Here is a 16,532-nt window from a genome sequence, read left to right as displayed (position 1 = left end):
CAAGGATTGCCCTTTATGGCAGTTTTGAGACAACCTCATGTGAAGAAGGGGAAGCTGGCAACCAGACAGGCCATGGGTTTCGTTTACAGCAGCAAAAGTTCCCGAAAAACTGCTCCCCCCAGCAGGCTGCAACTTCCCACTCTTAGCCCACTCAGCCCCAGCGTGCACCGCAGGGACCTTTACGAGCTCAAAACATTTGAGCACAGCCAGCATTTTCTCAGAACAAACACCACGCCTCGCCCCAGGTGACACGTGGCCCCTCTCTGCCTGTCCCCGTCACTCCGTGCCCCCCTAGCCGAACCACCAAAGGCATCCCATGAGGAAAAGGGAACAAAACCTTTCCGCTGCTGTCAGCAAAACGCAGACACACAGGCAGCCAGGTAGCCTGTGGAGCACCTGAGGTCCATGCGTGCCTGGCAGAGCAAGCTGCCTTTCCTGAAGAGCATCAGACAGCACCGTACAGCTCTCCCACTGCCACCACTTTTTATTTTTTCCTTTTCCCCTTTTGGCTGCGTAGTCCCAATCTCCCCAGGTTTCCACTTCTCCAAGCAACCAGTAAGGTGCCATTCCCCAAAAGACACCGTTTAGTATTATTCCCTACTGTCACTAGAAGAACCTATTGCCTTCCCCCTTCCTAAGGGGAAGGGCGTTTGTGTCTCACTTCTGCCACGATCCCAGCCCTCGCAGGCAAGAAAGCAAACTGCAAGTGCAGCTTACTGCTCAATCACCAGCACAGCTCAAGGTGTTGTGCAGGTGCAGAGTGGTATTTAATCATCAATGTCCCCCCTCTTCTCTCCATCCATGCTGGGAGGCCCACTCAGAAGCAGCCATCTTCACCTGACTTTGGAGGCGATGCAAGCCCTGGCTGCTCTCAGTGGCACAGCTGGGAGGGCACAGGCAGTCCATCCTCTGACTTGTGCCCCCCCGAGCTTTTTGGGCTGCCAGACCTGCAGACCTCGCAGGCAAACACAAGCAGAAGGGTTGCACAGCTGTAGCCCAACACGGAGACATCCCACCTCCATCCTCTGGAGCTTCGCAGGTAAGGCAAAATACCAGGACCACTGCCAACTGCTCACACAAATCTTGGTTTTTAATGGCAGAACTACAGCGCCAGCAAAGAAAGCAAATCACCCAAAAAAAGCACTAACAAAGTCCCTGTTTACAAAATGAAAGCTGTTCCGAGGCAACTCCTATACAGAAAGTCCAGACAGCACCATCCTACCCTTTCCACACGCAGACACAGTATCTGATACCAAGCAGATGGTGGTAGTATCAGGTGTCTGCTGTACACTTATATCTGATACAATAAATAATACACAACTAATGCAAAATATCAGTTTCATTCTGCTCCTAGTTACTTGAGACGGCGCTGCATGCATTACCTTATCTCCAGCTAAACGCAACACATCTGCCCAAACCCATCACTGAAGACTGAATTAAATTTCCTTGGCAGTAATATTATTATATATGCAGCATGTTTATCTAGTGCTGTCTCTTCTATTTTATATCTTAAGTGTCTTGAAAATGTAAAAGCAATTCAATTTGCCGCCTACTCAAATACTTTCTACCAGACAATCTAATGGGTCAAACCACGTGAAAAATGGTAATGCCGCTTTCTTCCGTCAGCCCCGTGAAACCATCAAAAATAAACAGCACCCAAAAACCAAAGAATCCCTGTTTCTCCAACAGCATGTCATATCAGCAGAAATTCTACTTGGACATCCTTCTGAGTTCCTCACAGTGTAATTATTAACAGAGCAAATTATTTTTGAAAAATCATCTTTCATGGACAGAGAGTAATTAAGAGTTAAGTAGCACAGCACTTAAACAAATGTAACCGGATAGGATTATGCTTGCATAACAGTCATGAGGGAAAACTGCTAGCCCCTGAAGGCTGTGAGAGTCCTTCAAAGCAGTCAATAAACAGAGAGAAAAGGTGACTCATGCAGATGAAAATGACCCGTACGACTTAATTTACTTGACCTTCAATACAGGTTCAACGAGATACCTCGTATTATAGAGAGCAGGTATTAATTCCCACAAAAGCAGCATGCAATGGGGTCAGCAGACACACTCTGTTAAAAAAGAGCTTGCCAAGCAGAGGGCTTTGCGTTAGCCTTGGGGCCTGGGTCCAACTCTTCCCATTGCTCGTCAGCTGGGAGGAGGCTTTCACACCACAGTGCACTGCAGACCTCTGCTTAACCTGGTCCCAAAAGCACATACGCTCGGATATCAGCCTGGACAAAAAGCCCACACAAGACTGTAGGGAACTCTCACTGCACCTCAAAACTCTGGAAGACTGACAATCCACGCAACAAACCACCTGAGCCGTGCACAGGTACTCCCCTACCTCCTTACCCAGGGGCACAGCGAAGTCTCTGCTGGTGACCTGGGGAGGAAAGGGAATTTGCACTGATCGTCCCCATGTCTACTGATGGGCTAGCATCTACCAGTAAAAAAAAAAAAAAAATAAGGAAGAAAATAATAAAAAAAAGACTCGCATGTCCCTTGGGACATGTCAATGAAGGTCAATGGCCATTAGCAGCAGGAAAAGGGCATCTGATGAAAGGGGTATATAAAAAGAAAAATATAGTGCAGCATTACAGATCTAGCTCCAGCTGTGCCAGCAGGAACAAGAAAACCTGGCTTGTAGCACTGCAAAGCGTTGGCAAGCGGTGAAATTTGCAGGTAGAAGCAGCCAAGGAATGGCACCAACCAGCTGATGTGTAGATGTCTTCACTCAGACTTTACGGTTTTAATTGCGCCAGTACAATAGTATTGCATCAACACTAATGAAGTAAAACAGAGCAATTTGCTTGGGTCTTATCTCCATAATTAGCATATTCCTAGTGCCCAGTGTGAAGCTCACAGCCGTGGGCAGGGCACCAACATCAGATGTGGATGTCCACACAGGGACCTGATGCAGTGAAGGAAAGCATCGCCTCTCACTGAATGAGTGAGAGCAACTTCTCCTCCAGAAGCGAATTGCATTGCTGAGCCCAAAGGGCAACTCCCAAGACTCTCAAATGTCCATAAACACATGAGATTCATCCCTCTTTGTTTCATAAAGCCTACTGAAGTGATTCCAGGTTTTTATTTCCCCCATCTTAATCTTCACAATGTTATCCCACCTAAATACCTCTGCACCAGCTAAATGGTCTGTAAACTAAGCTAATCAAACACAGCAGAGCAGTTTAATCAGTATCTCGGAGGTCAGTAGAGGCAAAGACAGTTTTAGAGGTGCCTGACTGGAAAGAGGTCACCTACCATTAAAGGGTTAATGATCCAACAGGAAAGTATTGAATGTTTAAAACAACAAAAAAAAAATGCAATGGGTAATAGTGCATATCTGCACTATATGGCACTGAGCTGTTATTTCTCCTTGACTCCCGGCTATACCAAAGCAAATTTTAGCCATCTTTATGAGACTATACAAAGGCATACAGCAAACACAGCGCATTAAAGCAGATGCAGCATATTGAAAAGGGCTCAATTAAAGTGCGGAGTGTTTCCTGCAAATAAAGGGCCGGGTGAGTAACCACCCTCCATATAAATCCCCTGATGCTGTATCCCAGTAAAACTCCACTGTCCTGTGGAGCAGTTCCCAAACAGGACTTATTGCTGATGTGTGGCATGATCTATTTTTTTTTCAATCCAAAAGAAATTGTAAATCCAAATTTACAATTTTTTAATTTATCTCTCTGCCAGAGAGCTTTTTTGTACATGTGAATGCATTATTAAGAAGGGCTGCTGTACATTTCCATACTGAGATCAGCGTCAGTACTTTTGAATAGATTATCTAACCAGACAAAAAAAAAAAAAAAAAGCTAGCTGAAGGGAAAACATATTCACAGACAATTTGGGAAAAGCACAGGAAAAAATGCAGTTACTAAATCATTGCTTAAAATTTGCAAGCATTCACTGACTAATGCTTGTGTTTCAGGAAGGATCACTCGCCCGTGTTTTGCTGGATTGCACTGTAAAATCCAATATGCTATAGGGCCAATCCTTCACAGTATTTATGACAAGCAAGCAAACATGACCAGGGTAAGACAAGTGGAAAAATTTACATACTGTGGACATATATATGTGTGTGTGTATGTGGGTGTGTGTGCTTTTACAAATATATATATAATTTCCTGTGTTTCTTCACTTGTCCCTGTAAAAAACACCTTCTCTCCCTAGAATCAAGACAGATTTATAAAAATCTAAGAATCTGACCCAGTTCTCCCCAGCCAAAATGTCTTCATCAGTGGCCAGTATTTCAATCAGACCCCACTGCCCATTCAGCAAACACTCAGCACCGTGCCTGATTTGCAGGCTGATGCCATGCACCAGGTCAGACACGGGGGGTGGGGTCCTGCATTGCTCGTTTAATTCATAACACTCACTTCAGTGAAAATATGCCATTTACAATGCTCTTAGCTGCACCCTGCTATGAAATGAAGCTGTGTGCAGAGAACTGAAAGGGATTTTGGACACAAGTTCTGAGCATGATTTGATTTAGGGGGCACAAGTTTGAAACTTGCACTGAAAAACTACACTTAAATATAACTTAAAATCTAGAAGATTTGGAAATTATCAAGCTGACGGGGGATATTTAATGTTCATGTTTTAAAGACAACATTTCTTTGTCATTGATTTGGCTCCACAAGAGTTATCTGTATTTTTGGAAATCAGAGATGGAAATGTTAAACCTGAATGGTTGGTGTGTGAATCAGCATCAGTTTTCAAGGGCGTGAGTCAGGATTCAACAGAGCTGGAGGATTAACTGGAAATGATAACTGTTAATTTTCACATCTTTTATGGTTAGGAGGAAGCATGGGGCAAGTGCAAAAAAGGTACAGAGAGAACAGATTTATAGCACACAATGGCTGCTTTTGGGGGACACCTCACAGCTGACCAAAAGGTCAGAGCTACAAGAGCCCCAAAATTCAGTGAGGCTGCCACACCAGAGTGGGCTGGGGGAGCTCAGCAAGCTGCAAATCACCACAAATCACTGTCCACAGCTGGTGAGAGAACCTGGAGGTTCGAAACCGTATTAACAAGGTAATCTGACAGAGATTTGGGCAAGAACAAAGTGTTCATTGAAATGGGATACTCATAAAGTTACACTTTGCTAGGATTCTTGCATCTGGCACAGTCTGTACCAAGCACTTTGCGGAACAGTTTCAATAGTAGTTTACTGTTTGCACAATAAATGCGTGCCTCTTGGGTTTAAAACATTTAACGCTGAGTCTGTAAGAGCTAAGTTTGGTTTTATAATTACAGATAAGAAGGTTAAATATGTTCTAACAAAAAAAAAAAAAAAAAAAGATAAAGATAAAGAAAGTAGACATGATTTTTCCTCCTAACAGGGCTAAAAAAAAAGACAGTATGAAATTTAAATTTCAGACAGGAAATATTCACTTTCCTAGTTAAATGTGAAAAAAAAAAAAAAAAAAAGAGAGAGAGAGACTCCATAAAAAGCTTTTGGTTACTGTAAGATCTGAGCAGATATTTAACCTCAGAGTGTACAGCAGCATGACCTAGTGTGACTGTGAACTGCTGCAGGGGGGGCAACTTGCATGATGGAGAACAGAAAATGCTCAACTAGAAGTATTCTGAGCAAAAGTGGCTACACAGCGAGGATCAAAATACCACCAACTGAACAGAAGGAAAGCTGTCAGCTTCTACATTTCAAGAATAGTTCATTAATCTTGTTCCATCCTGCAATATTTTGCCAATTCTAAGCTATGACATTTGGAGTGTTACCAGCTAAAATATGCTGGCTCCTTCTGGCGTGTTGCAACCAATTTTGAAAACTATCACAGGGTGATAAGGGTTTTCCACACAGCTTCAGGAGAACACTTCGCGGGGAACACAAATACATCCTCTTCTCTCCATATGTAGCCTGCAGAGACACCACGAGCACAGACTCACGGCACGCAGCCGCGGGATGAGGGAGAGGAAAGCAGCAGCAGAGCTGAGGAGACACTGCAACGCCACGTGCCTGCCAGACCTGCACGGCTCTCCCTGGGGAGGACGTCGTGCTGGAAACTCCCTGTGCACAGCAGCAAGGCCACAGCCCAGCTGAGGTGTGGGAACACAGAGCCTGTGTGTTATTACGGGCGTTCAAAGCTCCAGAGGTAACTTTGGTATGTAAAGAGGGCCTGTAGGAAAGATACTGAGGGGCTTTGCACCAAGGCCTGTACTGATAGGACAAGGGGTAGTGGCTTTAAACTGAAAGAGGGGAGACGTAGACAAGGTATCAGGAAGAAATTCTTCACACACAAGGTGGTGAGGCCCTGGAGCAGGTTGCCCAGAGGAGCTGCGGGTGCCCCATCCCTGGAGGTGCCCAAGGCCAGGCTGGATGGGGCTTTGGGCAACCATTTAACCTCTTTTTGAGGCCTTCCCTCAGCAGAGTCATCATCTTCCCTCACAGGATATCCTAGAGCTTCACCAGGCAATTTCTTGTCAACATTTTAACGCTGAGCCCCAGTCATCCTTCCTACTGACAGCTACTGCCTCCGGTCCCATCCACCCTGCCCATGGAGCAAAGCTACTCCCTTCCTCCTTGCACAGCACTTGGGTTTCATTTCCCTGATTATTTTTTTTTTTTTGCCCGTAACATTATCGCCCAACCTGTGATTTCAGCACTCGTCTCACCCTACCGCAGAGCAGAAACCTGCGTTTCAAACCTCATCCCTATTGTTTTCAGCCCAGACACCCAACCTGCTGAGGTGGTTTTGAAATGTGACTCTCTGTTCCCACATCTTCTGGCGTCGTGTTACCTGCAAGGACAACACGGACGCTCGTGGCTCCTTCCACCACGGCACTCTGGAAGGCGCTGAGCAGGACCGGGAGCAGGTCAGAGCCCAGCAGAACCGCCGCTCACCCACCCAGTAAGTCAGGCACCTTCCCTGCAGGGCCCATCTCTCCTCTGTCACCTCGCCTGACTACGGAATAGGATGGAATAGAATAGAATATGTATAATGATAATATATATATTAATGTTTATAATGCTATATGTACTCTGATACAGACAATGATGACATGATACAACATAATAAATACATAAAATATACTATTGCATGCTAAATATGTATCTAAAAATAAATGTTATATATTTATAGATAAATTTATATCCTTGTATATTATGCACATATATGCGTATATATGTGTGTGTGTATATATATGTATATATATATATATATATATACATAACCTAACCACAGTTATTATTTTGGGTAACTACTGGGCAAACCATTAAGTGATTGCCCAAAACATCTTATAACCCCCCAAGCCCTTGATCCTATGGAAATTTCTACCCACAAATTGGCTGGGCTCATTAGGGGCATATCAGGAGCTTTGTTTTTGGGACAAGGGGTGGAGGGAGCAGAGGTGTTTGGCAGCAGCAGCTGCAACAGCAGACACCACTGACAGCTTTTATTAGCTGCAGCGTCCTCGATTACGGACAAGCACACCTCAACACCGGTGAAATGCTGCTGCCTCTCATACTGAAGACGACAGACAGCAACGAGGAGCCTAAACCCATCATGGTGCCTGGGTTTAGGCACTAACAATCTTTAAGAGAAGATGGGTTAATATGCAGTCAGGTACCAGGCTGCTTCTGCCTGGGCAAAGAAGGAATTGCGACGCAAGCTGCTAGATCATCAATGACTTTTCTTTCACCGGCCTTAAGCCACCTAAGGATAGCCACCCATGGAATTAATAAATTCAATTGCCACTGGCTTTACCCGTATTTTGAAAAAACAACAACACAACGCTACATAAGATAATGATGCCATGGATACCTTTCCTGCCTATTTCTTTTGTTACGATGCTGCTGTTGATTTGCGGAGAGATGAAACAATAAAGCCTCCAAACTATAGTGCTGATCATTCAAGAAAAGAAAGCTACTTCTCATCCAGTCCAGTTGCCAAAGCTGAGCAACACGTGGGTTTGGATGTCTGCCCACTGCTACACATCTATATTCCTGTTTTTAGGCTTGTTTTATTGTTGTTGTTGTTGTATTTTCTGCTTGATTGTCCACACTGACCACAAACACCCACTTTACTGACCACCACTGAGGAGAATAATCAGGCGGATCATACAAAAAAAAAAAAAAAAGAAAATAAATTAAAGAAATAAAACTGGAAAGAAAAGAGGAGAGGCAACTCTTGCCCTCACCACCTTATCTCTTCCAGTTATATTTGGTATCATTTATAAACTGCTTATGTAAAACATTTTAGATATAGCACCTGCTTTTAGAAAACTATGACTTTGAACTCGGGCAGTGGGAATAAAAACTTGCAGAAAGTCACAGGGATCACTCCCTGAATACCACGAATCTAATCCTGTGATTTCGTACTTACAGGAAAACTTTTGTTCCTGTGGCTTTTCCCAGGACTAAAACCCTAGGATGCCTGGGTCCAGCAGGGTTCATGTGATGTTTCTGAGCTTACACCAGTCCAGTGAATGGACGGCTGCAGATGATGCCTTTTTAAACAATTAATGGGGATAGGGAACAGAGGGGACTCTCCAGCAACACGATGGCTGCGGTAAAACCAGAAAACGAGGAAAACACCTGCAATTGAGAATAAGAACAGCCCCCGGATGGTGGGAAATAACTTACTTGTTTGCACACACAACCACCAGCCACAGAAAAGGCACACAGAGCCCAAAACACACCCGAGGCCGTGGACGGGTCCCTCTCAGCGACCACTTCTCAGCAGAAGGCTTGTCACCAAAGGGCACCTGCTTGCAGCACACCAGCAGGCTCAGTGCCCATGCGCTCCCACCGCGCCGGGGGCATCTCCGTCTTCCCTTCTGCCTCCATTTGCACGGCTCGGGCTCGGACAGGCATCTGAACAAGTCCCTGCCTTTACTTCAGGGCCCGGGATCGCCGCGCAAGAAAAATGCAGGCGATCAGCAGGCAGCCGAGGGTCTCATTAGGGAATCCGCGCGGTGTACTCGTTACCTAGGAAACGAGGGAGCGGGCTGGCACACTGCAATTTCTGTCGTGCGAGAGAATTCGCCAACCCTGCCGGTAAATAAAGTTCATAAATCAACAAATCAGAGCCAAGGTCAAGTGACTGGAGATGAAGCAGGTCCTGCTCCACGGGTCTTCCTCATTATCCGCGGGAGTGCGATGGGAGTCTTTCAAGTTCCTTTCAGCTATTAGGCAGATCTCTCACGGAAACACTTGACTCACACAACCGCTCCTTTTAACGCGTTTTTTTCACAGAAAAGGGAGCCGGCAAAAAATCGTCACCGCCGCGAAGCCGCGAACCTTCATCTCGCCCTGCTTTGCTCCGCAGGAAGGAGCCCTCTGAAAGCAGAGACCTACGTGCAGCTCCTCGCACTCGAACTACCTGAAGCACAGCGATCCTCAAGAGGACTGACCGCCGCTCACACGAACAGCAGCCGACCCTCACACCCCTCCCCGGGCTGCACGAGGCAGGGATACCCCTCCTCGAGCACGGGATAGCAGGATAGCAGCAGCGAAACGGGTGCTGGGACGGATTTTCCTGGCCCCACACCCAGCCTCTTGCACCTCTGTCCTTCTCTGCAGCAAACGGGAGGCAGAGGGGCGCGAGGCCAGTAGGATGAAAGCTGCAGCAAGGGTGCTCCTGGCCGCCGCCGCCGAAAACTAGAGCTGCTAGGGAAACTTGGTGACTGGAAACCTGTTTGTTAGCATCACCTGAACCACATCGTGCCGTGCTGTTGAAACTTTTGACGTGTTTGGTTATAGAAAACCTCCTGCTGTGGTAGCAGGACCACAAGGCGCAGATGCATCAGCAGAAGCCAAGATGAGCAGAGGATAACGAGATCAGCAATACCACTACATATTCGCTTAAGAAATAAAAACCAACAGCACACCAGCCTGGGAAATGTTTGGCTAAGAAGTATTTCAGCTGTGTTTTTCCACAATTTTTTGGAATACCTCCTGTTAACCGAGGCATCTCAGCGGAAGACAAAGAAGAGCTACATCACACCGTTTGTACGAGCTCCTGGTAACACCAGAAGGAGTAACTCTGCTGCACGCCGCACGTGTGAGCCACCAAACGCCTTCTGTTAATATTTCATTCGCAAAGCATCTTTTCACTAGTTCCTACCTCTCTATTACTCGTCTGGGTGCCAAGCAGGCAGGCTACCAGGCTGGCTTGTTAGTTCACCTTCAGCGGATCTCACAGAGCTGCCAGGCTTCAGCACAAGGCTGAAAAATGGCTTTCTGCTGGGAGCCACAGGCAGAGAGGAAAGAGGGTGAGCGGGTACCACGTACCCAGGCTCCCTGTGGGACAGCAGGCAAGTACCTGAACCATGCGATTCCCAGCCTCCAAAGTGGGCAGAAAGAGGTTCAAAATGCAAAACTCAGCCCGAGACGACCCTCAGATCTGAGCACAGGGCAGCACGGTGTGGCTGCTGGTGATGCTGGCCGGCTGGTAAGCTGCCTGCACTGATGATGCACGTGGCTGTGGGCAGGCACACAGCCCCAGCGTGGTGCTGGCAGGGGTTATTAGGTTAATTGCAGCACCACACGGATACAGCCCGGCCGGTCTGGGCGCTGAACGACACGGAGGGGAAGGAAAGCAATCGGGGAGGTGGTGGTGGGGAACAGGAACTGGTCACTCCTGACCTGAAACGACCTGTCTGGGGATGCTCTGCTTGAAGAGGAAAAAAAAGTTAAGGGAAATAAACCTGGCCCCTGACCTGAAAAGTTGCCATCAGGGCAGCGGCAAAGGGATGCGATAATTTGATTCATGCAAATCCTGACGGCTGCTGGAGGCTTGGTCCCATTTCTCTTCAGATCAACAGAAACAAAAAAAAAAAAAACAAAACACAAAACCACAAAACACTGCTGTCCCCGGCAGTCCGAGGGAAGCTTCAGCATCGTCCATCGCAATTTCGGCACTGCAGCCCCTCTCACGCCGATTGCCTTTCGGAGGAGGGTCGCGGGGGCATGGCAGGGGCAAACTTCACAGGCTGGTGGAAATATCAGAGCGCTGGGAGTCGGGCGTGCACAGGGAGAGGAGATTGGGGCTTCGCTTCCACCCGGCGCATTGTTTTGTTTCCGTGAGGGATCGTCTTCATCCCCTCGCAAGGCAAGCAGCCTCCCTGCGCGCCCCGCACCGCCTCGCAGCCGGCTGGTTTTGGGGGGGCCGTGGCTGGCCCCCAGCTCCCACAGCCCCACCGCGGTCGGAAAGCAAAGCCGGGCTGCGTGGCCCCCCAAAAAAAACCCACCCGCGGAGGGCTCCACGCACCCTCAGCCACCCTCCCCCTCCCCAAAACCCAAGTTTGCGAGGGGACGAGCCCCGAGCGCACCCAAGGGTGGGCGAGGGACACCCACGCGTGGGGCAGGACCCTCACCACCCCCCCTTTTTTTTTTTACCCCCTGCTGCCTCCACACCCCCTCCCTCCCCGTGCCCCCCCTCACCCCCCCAACCCTTGCTGCCGGAGGGGCTGCGTGCCTAATTTTTTTTTTTTTTAATTTTTATATTTTTATTTTTATTATTATTATTATTTTAATTTTGGACACGCACACGGGTGGGTCGCCTACCTGCAGGTGCCCGTCCTCAGGATCGGCGCAGCACCGAGGAGGGGGGGGGTGGTTTGAAGAAGGGGGGGTGGGGTGGGCAGCGGGGTGCTGCGCCTTCCTCCTCCTCCTCCTCCTCCTCCTCCTCCTCCTCCTCCTCCTCTTCCTCGCGTGTCCGTGCCCCTGTGCAAGGCTGCCGGAGGAGGCAGGGACGGGCTGCGGCTGCTGTCAGCTACCGGAAACCGGAGCCGGGTCGCACACACCGCAGGAAGTGTGCAAGAGCACACCCGCACACGGCGCGGGCACGGGGAGGGGGCGGCTCGGACACCGGGCCGGCAGGGGAGGAGGAGGAGGAGGAGGAGGAGGAGGAGGAGGAGGAGGAAGAAGGAGGGAGGAGGGGATGGGGAGGGGAAGGCAGCCGAGGGGTCGTCCCGGCTGCAGGGTGAGGGGGTAATTAGGGGCTGCGCCTTAATTGCACGGGGGTGGGTCGGCTGCCCACGGGGTGGCCGGGCGGGGAGCCTCGCACCTCCGCGGGGGTGGCCGTGGGGATGTCTCCCCACGAGGAGCCCCAGGGAGCCGTGTCCAGGCACCCTCTGCTGCATTATTTCGTGCGGGTGCAGCGGTGAGCAGCTCGCGCTCAGCGTTTGTGCACACGACCGCAGGTGCAACCACGCGCGTGTGCGAAATCCCACGCTGGGAGCATCCACCCGCAACCCGCGTTTCCCTGCACGCCTCCCACATTCACGTCCTCAAGGCACCCGACAGCAATTTGCCCATTATTTGCCCATCGCAGAGACTGCAACTTTCAATGCATCGGTCTGTCCGCAGCCGGAGATGCCAGACGTGAGGGTTTTTGTGCCATTAATCACGGGAGGGCTCGCCACGTGCTTGCGGCGTTATCCCTGGGTGTTGGTTTCTCCCACAATAAGCCAGGCACGTGCCAAAGCAAACTCCACTCCTCTCCTCCGCTGGGCTTTTTCCCTTTTTTTCCCTTCCTCCTTGCATCACGGCGGGAGGAGGCGACGGGCCTGGCCGCTGCCGGCAGAGCACCAGCCCTCCGCGCCGCCTGCCCCGTGCCCCAGAGGTTTTCCTTTCCTCACCTCCCTCCTGCCAACATTTGCAAAACTTGAACGGGCTAACGCGGGCTGCTGGCGGCAGTGCTTGTGCAAGAGGATGGTGGAGGCAATCTGGAAGCGTGTCGATGCCAAAGCCTGCGCTCTTTCCAGGTTTGCCCGCGATGCAGCAGGGGAATTTGGTAGCAGCGTGCGCCTCGCCTCCTCAGGGGAAGGCTGCCGTTCCTCCTGCCCTCCTTGTCTTCAGTAAGATGTCACTGTCACGCTGCTGCGAGGCAGGATAAATGTCAAGCGCATTCTTCCACTCAGGGTTCTCCATCTTCAGGATTTTAACACTGAACCCTCACTGGAAGAAATTATTACCTGAGAGGGCCTCAAAACCTGCCCTCCTCCCGCCTCCTACCTACCTCCCTTCTACTCCTTCTCCACTTCTTCGTTGTCAGGAGCAGCCCCAGGTCAGCACCGTGTCTGCACTCGTTAATTAAAAAGAGGGTTTGAAAACCCTGCTCAGCCCTCTGACGCCGTTGCTTGGCTAATGTGCTCTATTATCACCACAGCGCTGTACACAGGGCTGTAATTGCACCAGAGGTTTCTGGTTCATATCATACACACCGCCGAAGAGCTCGCCTAGCCTAATAATGTCACCGGCACTTCAGCACGGAATTACAATTTTAGATGAACTCGTTTTAGCTCCCTGCCTGCACTGGCAGCTGCCCTGGAAGGGCAGCGAGCGGCGCGTGCTGATGTCCCTGCGGGAGCCAGCCCTGCCAAGGGGCTGTGGCAGTGGTATTCGGGGTGAAATCCATGCACCCAAAACACACCGAGGACGAGCCCTGGCTGCCAGCACGACCACCAGCCCCACAGAGCCTCCCAGAGGGGAGGACAGGCTGAACCAGCAGGCTGCCAAACGGGGTGCGCCAGCTGCCAGACAGGAGGCAACCCTCCTGTTTTGGGAACACCTGAAGGAAGGCCCTGGAAGGGCCGCCCAGCCCTGAGGACAGGATTCGTGGGCAGCAGAGCAGCTCCTCCCGAGCAGCAGGGAGACGTGTGGTTTGACTTGTAGGCAGCCTGTGTGGGGAGTGGAGGTGGGGTATTGCAACATCACCTCGGCGGTGCCGAGGATTGCTGCAGGAGGAGGCAGGCTCCCCGGTGGGCTGTGGAGAGGGCTTTGCAAAGAAGAAAAGCAACCAGGGCGGCTGTGAGCACTGGGAGCACGTCTGCGGACACCATCTGCCCTGCACATTGGTGAGCACGGCACGGGACAGGACGGGGAACGCTGTTCCTGGGAGGGTCCTTGGAAAACAGCTAATGAAGAGAATGGGACGTGGCAGTGAGGGAGATGCTTGTGCGTTCGTGGGGGTTTAATTTCATTCTTTATTTGTTTTTTTTTTTTTTTTTTTTCTAAAGAAAACATTGGAAATTCGAGTTGGATTCATTTACGTAGGCACGGCAGAGCAGCCTCGCAGCGTGATCCATTTGCTTACCAGCCTTCCCGACAGAGGAGGAGCAGCCAGACCACTCTTCCCTCACACGCACACATGTTCCCTTGATGTAAGGAAAGTTTTTCAAACCAGGCTCTGTGAAGTATCCTATCCATGCTTCCTGGAACGTCTGTAACTAAAGACGAACATAATATTTTATAGCAAAGAATTGCCAGCTGGTTTGCCCTTCACTTACCTGCCAGTCCCAAAGTTACTTGAGGGGGCACTGCTTGTTGCCACACGACTCCTGTCGCTTCCAGAGATGCCTTCAGGAAGGCGTGTTCCTTACCGGGACAGTGGTGGAGGACACAAGCCCACCAGAAGCTGCTTGCATCAGGGAAGGTGGAGAGGAGTGCTCCTCTGCTGTAGCCATCTGCTGGTGGAGCTCAGAGGGGTGACCAGGCAGTGAGTGTCCTGAGCGTGTTTCCTAAGCAAAAGGCAGCGTAGGACAATCTGGGGAACAGGAACTCAACCATCGCAATGCGGTGCAAAGGTTTTGTCTCTTTCCAGCAATCACTAATTAATGGAAGACTCCTGTCCTCCCGAGACTCCGCTGTTGGTGAATCACAGCCCGGCCTGTAGCACGCATGTTGGCACTCGGATTTCGATTTGGACATCCTGGAGGATGTGAGGGGATGAGTAATGGAACTAAAAAGCACCAGGCTCACAGGGATCTCCCCATTGCAATGACAGTGTCAACTTTAAAAACAAAAGAAGAGTCCCATCTTCATGTCAGAGTTAAGATCCTAGTGAGCAAGCATGTGTATTGACTAAATGGCAAATAGACGACAGCTTATGAAAGCCTACAAAGACATGGCAAAGACAAAGGCAGGGAAAATACCCAGCCTTTGGGCCAGCGCTGAGTTTTCTTCATGCACCACCTGGGTCTGCCAACGATCTGACAGCAGTACCTCTTGGCTTTCTGCGGGCTCAGACCTCAGAGCGCCGTTTTCAGGGGCTGTCCTTTCCTCACGTGCACACAGTCCCCGGGGCCAGCCCCTGGCTGTAGGAAACACAGCAGACAAATCCCGTCATCACTGGCATCAGCGAGGCTACTTCACGTTGACACCCAAGCACATTAGAGCAGAACCAACCTCCTGCTGGCCCTTCCCTTGCTGGAGTTGCTACCAACTTGCAGCTAACAGTTAGCAAAAACAGAGGAAAAGACATATGAAGATCAGCCCCCAAGGCACTTTGGAAAATCCCAGCTTTTGAGAATTTTTTCAGGCATCTGGACCCTTCACCAGTAGTGCTCAAAATACCCTTGAGAATACAGTCTTTGAGTTTTTAGGGTGGTCATCACACAACTCTTCTTTGTGTGAAACTCCTGTGGATGTTAATTCAGTTCACTTTCCAGGCTCCTCTTGTCTGACATGGCTTCAGAGAGCCCAAAAGGTCTCGTTTTCAGCTTTCCTTACACTTTTCCTACACAAAGGAGGCAGTTTCAGTCACTTTTTCTCACGGAAGGACAAGTGAGATTGACCATGCACCCTGTATAAACCAGAATATAAACTGATGCTATACAGAAAAGCTTCTGATTTCTTCAATATTTGTTTGGAAGACAAAGCTCTTAGAAAAACATTTTAAAAATGTAAAGAATTAGGCTCTTTCAGTATTGAAGATCACTTCTGCTTTAGATGAATAACAAAAATGTCCTACAGGCACAAAAAGACTAATCTGGAAAATGAGAAACAGGAGTCAGAAAAGGCCGTGATGAACTGCATGCGAGGAGTATTGCAGAGCTTCCCTGCAGTAACCAAAAGGCCTTATTTACCCTACAGGAAAGGGTTAAAAGGACAGGGTGTAGTTCATCATTTCCTTCTTGACATGATAGCAGCTCCCTATTTGTTTTAGGAAGGCCCTTAATGATGGTAGAGGCACCTGGGGTTTTGGTGGAACAGGAAGTATCTGTGGCAACAGCAGGCGAGCGTCAGCTGTTGCATGACAGAAATACACAGGTAAAGCAGGGCAATTTAAACAAAAGCATGAATAATGAGTATGGTTAAAATGTATAATAACAGCTCAACAAGAAACCCACTTGAAAGGAAGCAGGGGATTTGGCAGTATAAGTATATGCTAATTATAGGATGGAGATTTGGCTGACATTAGTGAGAACGTACAGCGTGTAATTTTTGTGTATAGGATAAGGACAATAGGTTGTTTTCTGTGTTAAAGAAACCATGACACTTTGGTATCCAGCCCGTGCCCTCAAGTTATTCCCCATTGTGCTTCACAACGGAGGGAATGGCTTTAAAACATTAACTGGGTCATGCCTTCAGCCCTCCTTGCATCGCTAGGGGTGAGCTCCAGGCTTGGAACAGGTCTAGGTTTCTCTGAGCGATGTGTGAAGGCTACAGCAACCCACGGCCTTTCCACCTCTCTTCTCCCGTCCTTCCATCCCTCTTCTCCTGCTGACGCTGACCTGCGAGGGCAGACATACTTTTTTACAGGATGCTCAGG

The 16,532-nt window shown here is 49.4% G+C and overlaps 1 protein-coding gene across 1 annotated transcript in view; it reads right to left on the bottom strand.

Annotated features, from left to right (window-relative positions):
- The window catches only part of KIAA1958, a 57,472-nt gene extending 45,871 nt beyond the window's left edge, over positions 1-11,601 (bottom strand). Inside the window, exon 1 of the mRNA XM_082783897.1 lies at positions 11,543-11,601. The gene's annotated coding sequence lies outside the window, so the exon portion shown is untranslated. The remainder of the gene's footprint in view (positions 1-11,542) is intronic.
- Between the last annotated feature and the right edge of the window lie 4,931 nt (positions 11,602-16,532).

This window comes from Aythya marila (genome assembly GCF_965140915.1).
Source record: "Aythya marila genome assembly, chromosome: Z".
Lineage (NCBI taxonomy): Eukaryota > Metazoa > Chordata > Aves > Anseriformes > Anatidae > Aythya > Aythya marila.
This window is presented reverse-complemented; position numbering and strand designations above follow the sequence as displayed.